This window comes from Ambystoma mexicanum, chromosome 11, assembly GCF_040938575.1.
Source record: "Ambystoma mexicanum isolate Mex_15411 chromosome 11, UKY_AmexF1_1, whole genome shotgun sequence".
Taxonomy (NCBI): domain Eukaryota; kingdom Metazoa; phylum Chordata; class Amphibia; order Caudata; family Ambystomatidae; genus Ambystoma; species Ambystoma mexicanum.
Window position 1 is genome coordinate 1,326,955,210 of NC_090934.1, and position 14,301 is coordinate 1,326,969,510.

At 47.3% G+C, this 14,301-nt stretch overlaps 1 protein-coding gene and 1 non-coding gene across 4 annotated transcripts in view; both read right to left on the reverse strand.

The window, feature by feature from the left end:
- MYO5C (myosin VC) overlaps positions 1–14,301 on the reverse strand; it is a 1,282,854-nt gene that overhangs the window by 657,267 nt on the left and 611,286 nt on the right. The gene's annotated exons all lie outside the window — the stretch shown is intronic.
- On the reverse strand, positions 137–243 carry LOC138505352 (U6 spliceosomal RNA). Its single transcript, XR_011280151.1, has one exon. It is a non-coding gene; the product is annotated as a U6 spliceosomal RNA (small nuclear RNA).

Sequence of the window (14,301 nt, forward strand, 5' to 3'; positions counted from 1 at the left end):
GCATGAAGTGTGCATGTGAGTACAGGAAGGAGAGAAAGGTTGTGAGATGTCTATGTACCTTCAACTCCAAAGAGGGGAGGAAGGGTGGGTGCATGTGAATATTTTTTCCTTTTTTTTCTTCTTTTTTCTTTTTCTTTTAAATATGGAATGCTTCACGAATTTGCGTCTTATCCTTGCGCAGGTCCCATGCTAATCTTCTCTGTATCGTTCCAATTTTAGTATATGTGCTGCCAAAGCGAGCACGGGTGCATGTGAATCCAAGCATGTACAAGCATCAGAAAGACGATAACAGGTATTTAATATTTGTCATCTGAGGCTTGTGGATCTGCTTAGAATCTCATGCTGTGCATAGACTAGCGAGCAGTACCTGGAGAAAGAGGTGGGCTGTTAGAAGGTGTGCAGCAGCAAAAAGATGTCTTAACACTGCTTGTTCCTCAGAATCACTACTTGTATGTGTATCCACACACTAATGTTGCGTGAAAGTGTGAATAGAACTCCATGTTACTGCTTTACAAATAGCCTCCAATGGCACATTTGCAAGGAATGCTAGAGTAGCACCGGTACCTCGAGTTGAGTGTGCTCTGGGAATTAATGGTAAAGTTTTCCTGGACAGAACAGCAACGTTGGATGCAAATTTACAATCCATCTTGAAATAGCTGACTTAGAGACAGGATCCCCTTCTTTTCCAGCAGCTAAGGGGACAAAGAATTGATCTGTCTTATTGGTTTTGTTTCATCCAGATAGTACATCACTGCTCTCCTGACATAAAGTGTACGGAGGGTTCTCTCTGTCGAGTTCTGTGGGTTTTGAAAGAACGCTGAAAGTTGTGAAAGTTTTCTTAACACTACCTTGTCCTTATGAATGGCTACAAATGGATTTTAAACTAATAGAGTATGCAGTTCACTCACTCTCCTTATTGAAGTGATTGCTATTAGAAAGTGGTGAGATGATTAAGACTAGCTTTATGCATAGGTTCAAAAAGGAGCCCCATAAGCTTTGTAAGAATGACATTTAAGTCCCAAACTAGGGGTGGGGTTGAAACTGGGGGATATAGTCTTTTGAACCCCTCCATAAAAGCTTTAACCACGGGAACCTTCCACCAAGATACCATGCTATGTGAGGTGGTGTATGCTGAGAGTGCAGCTAGATGGACTTTAAGGGAGTTAAACAATAACCCTGAGTCTGATAAGTATAGCAGTTAGTGTATTATATCAGAAGGTAAACAGTCAATGGGGTTGACATTAGTTGTTTTGCACCACAATCAATACAAAGTGCTTCCATTTATTGAAATAACAATGCCTTGTGTTTGCTTTACGTGCTTACTTTAAGATGTCCATATATCTTTGAGGGAAGTTTAGGTGTCCAAATTCTATGACCTCAGGAGCCAAGCAGCCAAGTTCACTGTTTGAAGGTGTGGATGGTGGATTGTTCCCTGATGCTGCGACATGTTGTAAGGGTTTGGAAGTTTGACTGGTGGGCAAAAAGAAATTTTGAGCAGGTCTGATAACCATGTCTGACGTGTACACATTGGAGCTATGAGGATCATTGTGAGATGTTCCTGGTGCATCTTGTGGATTATCTTGTTGAGTAGAGGTGTTGGGGGAAAAACGTACTCAAATATCTCTGACCAACAGATCCATGGTGCATTTCCCATGGACTCTATCTGTTGAAAACTGGATGCATAATCGTGGCATATTGCTTTCTCTTGTGTTGTGAAGAGATCTATGTTTAGGTGCCCCCAGTCTTTCAAGACATTGGGCCTCATCACAAGTTGGGCGGTAATCCCTAAAAGTGGCGGTAACGGAATTAGCGCTGCCAATACCACTCCGCCGGATTACGAGCAAACGTAAATTCCACTGACTGTAAAAACGCTGGCGCAATTTCAGCTGGCGGAATCTGCTCCGATAACATGAAGCGCAATCACCACCACATCACACGTCCATGTACAGCGGTATAAGCACTGAAAACCGGTGCTAATACCACCAAAAACACGGCACAATTAGCTCCAGCCTCCAGGTGGAGGTAAATGAATGCAGGTGGCAGAAATTAGGCCACAGGTGATCCCAATCTACTCAAAAGGGATACATAAGGCACACCCCTTCCCCAAACACTGTTTCCAACACCATGCTGCCACTAGCCATTCCGAGTTGGGACATGCAGCTGCTCATGCTTCGCCTGGAAATAGAGATGCAGAACAACCAGCCCAGGGCACAGGGGGTAGGGGGGAGGAGGAGAAGAGCACAAGGAAGGCGTGCACCGATCCCCAAGGTCAGGCCCTCACCCTGGACCCTCACTGATAGTCAGTTGGTGACCCTTTACCGCCTCAAAAGGGAGACCCACTACAATACAGGACGACATAGGGAGCAGGATTAACATCCGGACAGCTGTGCCCCCAGTGCTGAAGCTAGTCATGGGCGTAGGACATGAGGGGGTGATAGAGGGGACAAATTCCCCCCACAATTTTAAGGAGGGGGATATAATGGCATTTATCCCCCCCAGAATCTCTGGGGTGTGACTTGGGCATTATCACTGCTTCTGCATATTCCTGGCCAGGGTCGGACTAGGACATAAAATTGTCTCGGGCACAATGCAAAAAGTGTCCTACAGTTGCAAATGGCTATTCATTCCTTTTGTGACACTGTTTGAATAGTAACCAAGGTTTTTTTGTTGGATACAATGTGATGCAAATTGTGCATTTTAAAGAATATTTATACAGGAACATTGGTCAAAACTACTAACTGCAGAGCGAATTAACTCATCAAATTGGCACAAATTGGCCAGAAATGTGGCCCACTTTGACCAAAAATACTGGCCCCACCAGCGTTTTGTGTTTTTGGTTTGGCCATGGGCCTATTGCCCTATAGGCTAGTCCGCGCCTGTTCCTGGATGGAGACAGTTACCACCATGTAAATGACGCCAGTTCTGCTCGCAGCACGCACTTCAGCACCTGCTCATTTGACTCGGGCACCGCCCCGGTCGGGGAACACAGACTGCACGTGCCCTATGCAGTGCACTGCAGCGGAGCCCAGGTGCGTCCTCAGTCTGCTGCTGACTGACCTGTCATCTATGACATTCAACAAGGAGGCAGAGAGCAAAAGCAGGTAGCGACACATGCTCTGTGCTTAGTCAGTCAGGCTGGGCTTATATTTGCAGCAATCGAAATTCAAGTGGTTGCTGGCTAGCAGTGGTTGCTGATGACTCTCTTGAGTCAAGTTTGTCTGATTTAGCAAGACTCAGACAGTCTGAGACCGAGACAAGCTAAAGGGTATTAGTAGTGTGGGGGGAAAAAACATAATATGCTACATGAGTGTGCGAGGTACTAGGTGGTTTAAACAGACAGCACTGTCCGAAGGACAGTACCTCCATTTCGCTATAATCTCAGCCCCCCGGTTTATCGGTGGCTGAAAAGGAGAACGTTCGTACCCCCATGCAACCCCCAAATTGACTTCAGAGACTAATCAGATGGAACATTGGTGTGTGCATGCCTATAATAACTTTTAAAAGCTAAAGACAGACTAGATTATTTCTTCTTGCTGCTAACTTCTAAATGCCTAACGTGGGTTTTCGGGATTACATTTTCCATGTATTTCCTCAAGAAAGCTAGGCAGTGAGGTTTTTCCATCTTCCAGTCCAACTTCATTTTAGCTTGCAGTCTGTAGTCGACTGCATCTCCCCTGGAAGGGACTTCAAATCGTGCTGAGACTGCCCTTGCTGCAAGCAGGATCCTTCCGGCACTGCATGCTTTGCAATTGCCCCATACAGAACAAACCATCTCTAGGAGGGTGTCGTTACGACTTGTGTGTATATGCATATAGATGTTAGCAGCTAATCCCATTCCTTTGTAAAACTTTAGACCAAAACTGAAGCGGTTGAGTGTTGGGGACACGGGTGGGTTCATTTTATCAGCCAAACTTTCTAGCGATTGACTCCGAAATGTTTCTTAATTGAGAAACCACCCCGTCCCCAAAAAGCGACACTGTTCCAAGAGGAATCTCCCTTTGGCATCTCCAGCATTTTCTAAACCCCTTTGCCACTTGTCACAATGGGGTGCATCAGAGCACTCAAATAGTTGCAAGATTAATGTGCTTTCTGTATACATTTTTATATACTGTCTGACATGCGGGTGCAGTAATTCTAGTGCTTGTGATTATAAAGTGCTGTTTAGGCGCTAGGACACCGTTACTGTGTGGACTCTTGAATAGTTTTCTGGGGGCGTGCATTTATATTCAGAACCCCACTCTTCGGATTCTGCAGGCTGCAGCATTGCCCAAGAAAATGTCAACGTCATCTGCATTTTTGTACAAAAACGAAATTCACATCCTACCTTTGCATATTCTTCCTTTGTTACCTGAAAATGTAGGAATTATAAAACGCAGTTCAACAGAAGTGTTTTTTAGTGTGTGATCATTCCATTGTGCTTCGCTGACATGAGTCACTACATGAATATACATTTTTTTAAATGAATTATCTGGCAGTCGTTGTCAGATTGTGTACACATCACTCCACGCATGAAAGGTGAAGTCTCGGTTTGGCGCATAAGGTGACCAGTAAATCATCTCACAGTGTTCCTTCTTTCTCTTTCTGGAATTATAATTTTAAAACCTTGTTAAGTATTTAAGATGCAGAGCCCAACTCAATTAAAAATCGCACCTCACTGAGGCGCTTTAACTGAGACTAATTTGACAAGAGACGTGGAAATTCCGGTAAACATAGGTCGAATGCTCTTTTCTCAGGCATTTTAATCAATTTCCATTCACAGAGCGATGTAAGGGGTCGCAGTGGGTTAACATTTTTGCGTAGGAGCCCATCAGAGTAATGTTTGGTTCTTTTGCGGTATACATGCAGAGGACGCAGTGGGAAATGCAAATATAAAAAACTATTTTTTTGGCCGCATATTAGATCGTCACCCATAGGTTCCTTTCTTTTTGGTAATGGTGGCTTGGAGGAACCCATCTGTTAATGTCCCCAGCGGTTGCTATATCCCGAGCATTGTGCAAATTGACCAGGTTGCAGTGCAGTCAGTAACATGATGTTAAATATGCCAATGTCAGGAGTCCTACTCCCTACGGTCATGGGATTCTCAAATAAGCTAGTATGTGTTACCTACCATCCTATATTGTTCAGCATTTTTTGGGCCTGATTTACAAAGTGTTTTTTAATGGGATTCCTCCATTGTAAAACGCTTCAGGCCCTTTGTTTCGAGAGCCAGAGATGTTAACAAGAGCCTGGCACTTGAACTCTTAGTGTTAGGCAAGTGTCAGGTGATGGAAAGCTAGTAACTGCAATGTGCATGTACCAAAACATCATAAATAAATATGCTGTGCTCATCATAACATTGTGCTTCATATGTCTTTAGTTCAAAAAGGAACTTTGAAGTGAAACAGTGAAACTCATGTGCCTGAAGAAAGCAAAACAAGAGCTGATTTTCGATTACTTGCAGCAGTCGAACCTCACACAGCAAAGCAAACAGATTACACGGCATATTAAGCTAGTAAAGTTGATTAACATAAAGTATTTGTGAGGCGTACAGAATGCCAAAAAAAAATATTTGTGGTTCGTTTGGGTCTCCCGTGCCCCACCAGATTGTATACATCTCCTATGCCCCTTTAGCTAGCGTCCATCTTACAATTCTTAGGAACTGGCACATTCCAACACTCCTTGGCCATGATGCAAGGCATGGCACAGCCCACATTTTGTGCAGTGTTGGCCCAGGTGCTGGATATCCTCCTGCAGCATGTGCAACACCACATCTCACTGCCCACACCCCAAGCCAGGTCAACGCCATGAAGGCACATGTCGTTGCCCAAATGCCAAATGAGATTGCAGCCCTGGACTGTACCCATTTTGCATTGATGGCCCCCCAGGCCCACGAAGCAGTGTACTGTAACTGGAAGCACTACCACTCCCTGAATCTGCAGGTGACCTGCGACCCCAACCTGTACAACACCCACTGATGTGCCCGCTACCTGGTTCCACTCATGATTCCATGGTCCTACGGAACAGCACACTGCCAAGATACATGGAGAGGCACAGAGGACAACGGATGTGGATAGTGGGTGAGTAAAACTGTCTGCAAGCATGTGCTGTGAAGCACCTGACCAAATCTGGGTGGTGGGGGTGTGAATAACCACACGTAGCATGGCATGACAAGCAAATGCAAAATTCGTACCTGCCCACCTCCAACACCAACCTCACAGTACAGCCCAGGGAGCATGCACATGCTGGACATACCTGGACGGGGAATCTGATAATCACAAACAGTAGCAACTCCAAACATTCACATGACTACAGGTACCATAATGCAACATGCATAATCCAAAGAAATGCAAACAAATTGCCACATCTCATCACACAACATCAACCCTGCCAGTACCACAGCCATGTACCCATGTACACCCAGCCCATAATGCTCACCCGCTGGCACCAGAAGGATAGGGAGGGCCAATAGGAAATCCAGCATGCCACATGCATGAGAGCAATACACTGCCACAAGACAGCCAACATGTCAGCTTCACATGTCACAGACAGACACATTACATATCATCTGCTGCAAGGGAACAGGGTGCATGTAAAGTAAAAACAATGCATGATACGTGTGACACAGCATGCGTAGACATTGTACAGGCACATGCCATGGAATGAAGCCCCATATGCATGCACCTGATGTCCATTGCCCTGATACTGTCAAAGGCCACCCCCACACATTAAACTGACTAATGGCTGTGCCTCCCCCCATGCAGGTGACTCCAGATACCCGCAGCTGCCTTGGCTAATAACCCCTGTGCTTGATCCTAAAACACTGCAGGATATTACCTTCAACCACGCTCGCAGCAGGACCTGTGTGTGCATCAAGTGTACCTTCGGCCTCCTGAAGTCACGTTTCCACTGCATTGAGCGTACTGGTGGAGCCCTGATGTACGCCCCTGAGAATTTGGGTATAATTGTGCTTGTGTGTGCCATGCTGCACAATATCTACCTACAGAGAAATGTTACCCTATTGCCTGACTTGGACATGCCACCCCCAGAGGATGAGGATGCAGTGCCTGTGGCAGAGGAAACTGCATGCATTGCCAGAGATGACGTGAGGGATGAAAGACTGGCTCACCAGGGACTGATAGACAATTTCTTTTGACACATTCACATGGCACAAGTCATGCACCACTGTGTGACACCCACTTCTATTGATTAACACGACAATGACACAATCAGAAATGTCCTCGCATTGCTGAAGTTCAACAGTTTTAGTGAAATAATGTGCACTAACTATCCCCCTCCCCTGCCCCTCCCACCACCAACTCCCCAGCACACTATCCCCCCTACCACCACCAACTCCCCAGCACACTATCCCCCGAACCCTATCCCACCACCAACTCTCAAGCACATGTTCCCCACTCCGCCCTCCCACCACCAACTCCCCAGCACACTACCCCCCCTCCCAACAGAACCCCAGAATGGCTACTCAGGGCAAAATGTGTCTCAATGTCACTTCTGTGGCTTCTTTCCCTATGCCAGACCCTAGTGATCTAGGACTTAATTGGTGCTCAGATCGGCACCTGGGTGTGCTTGACTGCGACCCCTCAGTGGGTGTTGTGGAACTTGAGGGTATTGACCCTGGCCACCGGATGTGCTGCTGTGTGACTTCGGTGCTCTGACGGATGGCCTCTGCAAGGGCTGACACACCTGTCATCTCCCTGATTTGCTGCCCATACACAGGCAGCCCGGTTCCTGCACATTGCGCGCATGAACCTGCGGGTAGCCCCTTGCAGGCAGTTGGCAGATTGCCTGAAGGTGTTCTGAATGGGTGCGGTCAATGGCCTCCATCTCCCTTTGCAGCCCTCTCAATTTCATCCATCCTCTGTTGGATGGCTTGGCTTGGTGGTGTGTGGTGGGTGGAATAGGGGCTGTGCAGTGGCTCAGGGCTGTAGGTCGGTGAGCCAAAGGTAGGCGTGTCCACATCCGGGTCATGTGTCTGGGCACACTGGCAGTGGTGAGGACTCTCTGGGGTTTGTGGCCTTTCATCAGACTGTGCGACTGGGCATATGTCGCCCTGTGTCTCAATGGTGGCCCTGCCAGATTGTGTGGCCTCTGTGTCTGACACTGCAGCAGTGGGAGTGGGTGCAGTGGGCTTGGAGGTGCTCCTGGTGGCTTGAGGTGTTGGCACAGGGCTTGCAGTACCACCTGCAAGCTTGGCCTTGCTTGGTCCAGTGTTTCAGTGGTCCATGCGCCTAGGCATGGCTTTTGTGTGCCTTTGTGGGGTGGTGGTGGCTGGCCTTGGCGGCCTGGAGTCACCACTTCCCGATGGGCCTGCACTCTTGTCCTCCTCTGATGCTTCTGGTGATGTGTGAGTGTCTGTAGGGGACATAGGAAATGTTGTCAGGTATCAATCACTCACGTGTGTTGGCATCCAAGATAAATTTGCTATGGTACAAAGTGTCACCCCACACATTTGGGCAGATTGGCATGGTTGGTCAGGGGACATTGCAGGTGGGCATAGCATTGTGAGGATGGTTGCAGCCATGTGCGTGACACATGGCCAAGTGGCAGTTGGCCTGTGTGTGGGCAGGGTGTCCATGCTGGGGCAGCTGATGTATAGCATGCATGCTCTGGTCCTTCATGCCCCCCATCTCTTTGTGAGAGAGGGTGTGGTGGCTTCGTCTATGGCACTGCCATGGTTCTATGGGGTGCTGCTGGGCAGCCTGCAGTGTTGCAGAGTGATGTTCAGTGATTGACTAGCTTTACCCATGTCAGTGTAGGGGTACTGGCACTTCCATGGGGCTTGTCTGCCATACGAACATGGAGCAGGCCAACTGGGCCCGCAACATGTTGTTGTGACTGTTGCACAGGGTTGTGGTTACTCAGGCACCACAATCCCACTGGCACAGGGTGCACCAGCAGGTGTGTGGTCTGCATGGCACTTGGATTGGTCACCTGCCACCCCTTCACGCTGCTGTGATGCTCAAGCGTGCACTTGGTGCCCTGCCCCCTGGCTGCTGTGGAGGGTGGCTGATGTGGCACCCAGTCACTTCACCCTGATTAGCCCACCCAGGTTCTGGGTCTGCTGACATGTGTCCCTGTCCACTATAGCGTCATGTGCTAGGCTGACATTTGTGCATGGTTATTTGCTCTGTGTGAAAGTGGGGGGAAGACTCACCTCCTGCCTCCAGGATGCTGGCACCTGCCTCCTCACCTCCAACTCCCTCAATGCCCTCCATATCGAGGACGGTGCTGCGCTTTTCTTCCAATGCCGTCAGGACCAGTGGATCGACGGTTCCACCTCCAGTTGCCAGGGACTCCTAGAGTCCCTACACCCTGACCCTGAGGTCGTTCCACCACTTTCTGCAGTCCTCTGCATCACGAGGCATGCTGGACACTGCCGTCACCTTCTGACTGATGGCATGCCAGATGGCAGTCCTGCGCTGGCCAGATGTCTTTCTCTGCCTGCTGCCATACAGTTTGTTTATGTGGGCCATAACCTCATCAGTGAGGCCACCATTTCTCCCTCACTGAATTTTGGTTTGCGCAGGCGATTCTCAGGCACCTTGCCTCGGGTCCTCTCCGGAGACATGTTTGTTGTCTTTCAGGTCCAGATGGCTGCAGGAAGTGGGTTATTCTGTTTGGATTGAGTTTTTAAAGATGGCTGCTGCCATGCTTCCCGTTCCGGAGATGATGCAATTTCCAATGACTAATAGCGCCGGGGACGCCAGCGGTAGCGCTATTAGCGCCGATATTTCAGGGGTATGCCTTCTTTTGGTGCAGTTTCCGCCATGCGGTATTAGCATTACCGACAGATTGGGGCCCACGTTCACGCCAGGTTATGATTCAGTGCTAATACCGCTGCACGGCCGAGCGGCAATGCTAATTCCGCTAAGCGGAAATTGCACCGAGATTCCACATACTCGTGATGAGGCTCATTGTGTAGAATGTCTGAGTGTAACTCACATTCGTGTTCTGTGGGAAGTTGTATGTTTCTGGTTAACACATCTGCTAGACACTCTGTTCCCCTGGCACATGTTGTGATAGGAGGAAAATGTCTTTGATTAGAGACCGATTCCAAATCCTTTGAGCTACTCTGGACAGACATGGTGAGTGTGTTCCGCCCTGTTTGTTCACGTAAAATATGGCTCTTGTGCTGTCTGTGAGGACTAGAACTGTTTTCCTCCAAAAGCTGATGTTGGAAGGCTTGTAGGGCTTTGAACGCTGCCTGTAATTATAGATGGTTGATATGCTTCTTTGACACTGCCATGTACTGTTTGGTGGCGAGAATGTGCTCCCCACCCTGAAAGGGTTACATGTGATAATATTGCCGCAAAAATATCGCAATACAAACATTTAGCCATATTTTTGCGGCGATATTACCCCATGGAACCTGCGAGGGACACCCCTGCAACCCCCATATATTTTAAAAGGGAGCGGGGGACACCCCCGCAACCCCCCATCCATTTACCCCATAAATTATCCCCACCAAAAATATCGCCTACGGCCGTTCCCGACGACCATATGTACAGCGATATTTTTGGTGGGGATAATATTACCGGATACCCCTGAAAGTGCTCCTTTTTGATATAGCTGTAAATACTCAAACTGCATACCTTTTTGAAGGAAAGGAATATAATGTTATTTAAAAACTTGAACTGCTACGTAGAAAATAAATTGGAAGCATGAGCTGAAGCTGAATCATAATTCAGGCAACTAAGAAAGGTAAAACTGTTTACTTAGCTCCGTTCATTGACAGAGAGTCCACCGCGAGCAGCTTGGGTTAGAGGAAAGGACCTTGCGGCGTGAGCAAGCATCGCGTCATCTGGAGGAGGAATTTGTGTAAGCGTCACATAATCCGGAGGAGGGATTGGTAGCCTGGTTACCCATCACAAGCTAGCCCATTTAAGAGCAAAGCACCGCTCAGGCAAAACCAGTGTTGTGCGCTCGCCTGCAGCGCAGAAAAGAACCATTCTTTTCAGAGGAGTGTTGTGGGGCCCAGCGCCTTTAACCTGAATCTAGCAACTTGTGAACAGTGTGCTGAGAACAAGAATGGAAGCTCTGTGGTGTGCGTGGTTGCAGCGCATCACTGAAGAGCGCAAGAGAACCTGAAGAGGTTAATTCACTGTACATAGTTAAAAGACAATTATTAGCGAACACAATGCAAGAAAAACTGACAAACATGTAGAAATAGTTGAAAAGCTAAGTAAACAGAAAAAAGGAGTCAATGTAGTTTTTTATGCAAGGAGACACAGGAAACAAGTTAAAAAAGATTTCAGTGATAAAATATATAGACAGATAAGAAAGAAACCCAGCAAAAGGTTAAAGAAAAGACTGCAAGTAAGACAACATTACAAAGAGTGAGAGAAAAGACAAAAGCGTTTAGGATCAACAGAATTTTAGAATTACTTCCTGAAAAGCACAGTCCAACAGCCTTCCACAGTCAAGGAAGGCAACCAGGTAAAATAAGGGAGTGTAGTACAGTGGGAGTAAAAAAAGTCAGAGAGTATTCGCTGCAAAATTAATCTGTGGTGTGTTTGCTTGTAGATCGCCGTCAGGAGAGCAATGTCCTAAGTTAACTTAAGCAAAGAGGAGAGCCAGTGAGAAGCAACAGGATATGATTGTTTTGTTATCCATTTCCCCTTTCTCCCCAGGCCATCTTATCAGTAGTGAGTATTCTTTCTATTCTCTTCTGGCCGGACGGTTGGGGTTGGGTTAGTGAGGCCATCTTCATTTCCTGCAGGACAAAAGGCTGGGACCTCACATCTCTCTGCTACAGTAGACAGCACCTACTTGTCTGTAGTGATTCCCTCCCATGCGTGGATGTAATGTGGAATGCACCCCCCTACTCGGGAGACATGGGATGGAGCCTGTATGTCTTTGTCTCCCTCTCACTGTGCTTAGAGAGGCATCAGCTTCACCTCACTGATGATCCCCAACAAGGGTGAAACACGTGTATGGGGTTGCTGGTGGTACTCTCGTTCAGGTTGGAATTGCCATTGCATTTCGGTGCTGGACTGCTCCTGGGCAGGACAAAGACTGATATGCAAATGGATATTTCCCATCTGTGAAAGGCACAGTGAGTAAAAGCAGTGGCTGCGAACTCTCAAGTGGTTAATAACCACTGAACAGGTTATCAAGTCTGTTCTTTCGAGAGAGGGGCGCCCGCTACCTTTGCAAAACTATTTTTCAAGGAACCTGGGATTGGTAACCCTAGGTCTCCTGGGGGCAACCAGACGTGGTCTCCCTCTCACTGTGCTTAGAAAGGCATCAGCTTCACCTCACTGATGATCCCCAACAAGAGTGAAACACGTGTATGGGGTTGGTGGTGGTACTCTCGTTCAGGTTGGAATTGCCATTGCATTTCGGTGCTGGACTGCCCCTGGGCAGGACAAAGACTGATATGCAAATGGATATTTCCCATCTGTGAAAGGCACAGTGAGTAAAAGCAGTGGCTGCGAACTCTCAAGTGGTTAATAACCACTGAACAGGTTATCAAGTCTGTTCTTTCGAGAGACGGGCGCCCGCTACCTTTGCAAAACTGTCTTTGTCATTGTTTGGAGGGAGTGGCTGAGGATTATATGTGATTTTACCACAGGTAAAAGGTAAAATCAGAGTGGTAAATTTCAGAGTTTCCAAAATACAGAAAATATTACAAATTCTTCTTTTTTTATTTGGGGGGTTCCCCCATACACTCCCTTGTTTTTCTACCCTTTTAACTTCATTTCCACTCATTTTAACCCCTTACCCCACTACCATATATATATTTCATATTTCTTTTGTATTTTGGCTTTCGGTGAAACTTGCCACTCAGTTTTATTTTTGGTAAAATGACTGGGTACCGTGGCTGAGCCTCTAGAGGCTTGTCCTCTGCCTCGACTGTGTCCTCTATGGAAAGTTCTTTCACCAGAGGATTGAAAGGATGACGGTTGTGAATGTCCTGCACACCAGGAGGAGGAAGGGGCACCTGGTGTGAATAGTGACTGCAATACCCTGGAGAACCCCTTGTTGGCTTAGGTATGCCAGAAGACTGGGGTTACCACAAGCTCACCATCTCAGCTTCCAGGGCCCAATAACCCTCCCCAGTATACAAACGGAGGACTCATCCCCGGGCAAGTTAGAAATGTTGTTTATTACACAAACAGAGAAGGATCATACAGGACATTTGAAAATTCCCAGAATCACTGCTCCCGAGGCTGTGTCGGGCCATTTTGTTTCATTTCGACGTCATAACATGGGCCCTGCCCATAAAACCTAAGAGTCTGTCTAGTTGGGTGATTGGGGTGGTATCACTTATGGACTGCACCTGTAGATCTTGTGTTATTTCCTTGCATGTCAGTTGGCTGGCCTGCCCCTTCCCCAAAAAACGATCTATTACATTGTTGCAGGGTTGGCAGGATTACCATTGGCCCTTGCCCTCTGCCATCCACGCCTGGATTTCTGTTCCATGAATGACTGGAGCAGATAGCCTGGGACCCAGCTCTGTTCTCAGCACTCTGTGTACTTTTGCAAAGTGATGAGAATGACTATGTGTTCCCAAAGTAACTGTTAGTACAACCAGTTGTATTTGGTCCTTCCAGACATCCTTGTCGCTTATCGTAACTAACCCTATGGGACTACATGATCCTGTAGTCCCATAGGGTTAGATACGATAAGCGGCTGCAAGCTTGCTCTTCATCTGTTCATTTGACTTGCATTCAGCGTTTCTGCACTTGGCTAATGAGAAAAATAATAAAAGCTTTTGACAGTATATATATATATATGTATCTGTCCTCTATCTACAGAACTGTGTAAGCATGTTCTTCGTGTGTGCACGTGTATGTTCGTGTAACTTTGTGCATGGCTGCGCGTTTACTTCGCGATTAACGTTGCTATGTCGTGGTGTTACTAATGACATTGCACACTGATTTCTTGCCATTAGTCAATGTCATCTATCAAGGCATCTGGGTCCATAACCAGTGTTGAGGCAGCTGTGTCCAAAAACACATTCACTGGATAAGGTTTGAATGGTTGTCTAAGAGGGTATCTGTCTGCATATGTGGGTGTCACTGGCCCTCCTGGAAGCTGTCCGAATAGTGAGTTGCTTTGTGTGTTTTTAACTCTTGGGTTGTCATATTCCTGGGGGTGAGGAGGGGATTTCCAGGGACACTTTCTTAAGTCCCGCCTCTGGTCAACTTGTCGACCAAACCACCATACTTCACCGCAGTTGCTTTTGGTAGCCATATCTTCCTTACTCCTCCTAGATGTCTGTAGTAATTTGCATGGTCATCGAAACTCCAGGTCATATAACTGCAGTCCCCTTCTTGGTTGCACCATACCCATTTCGCC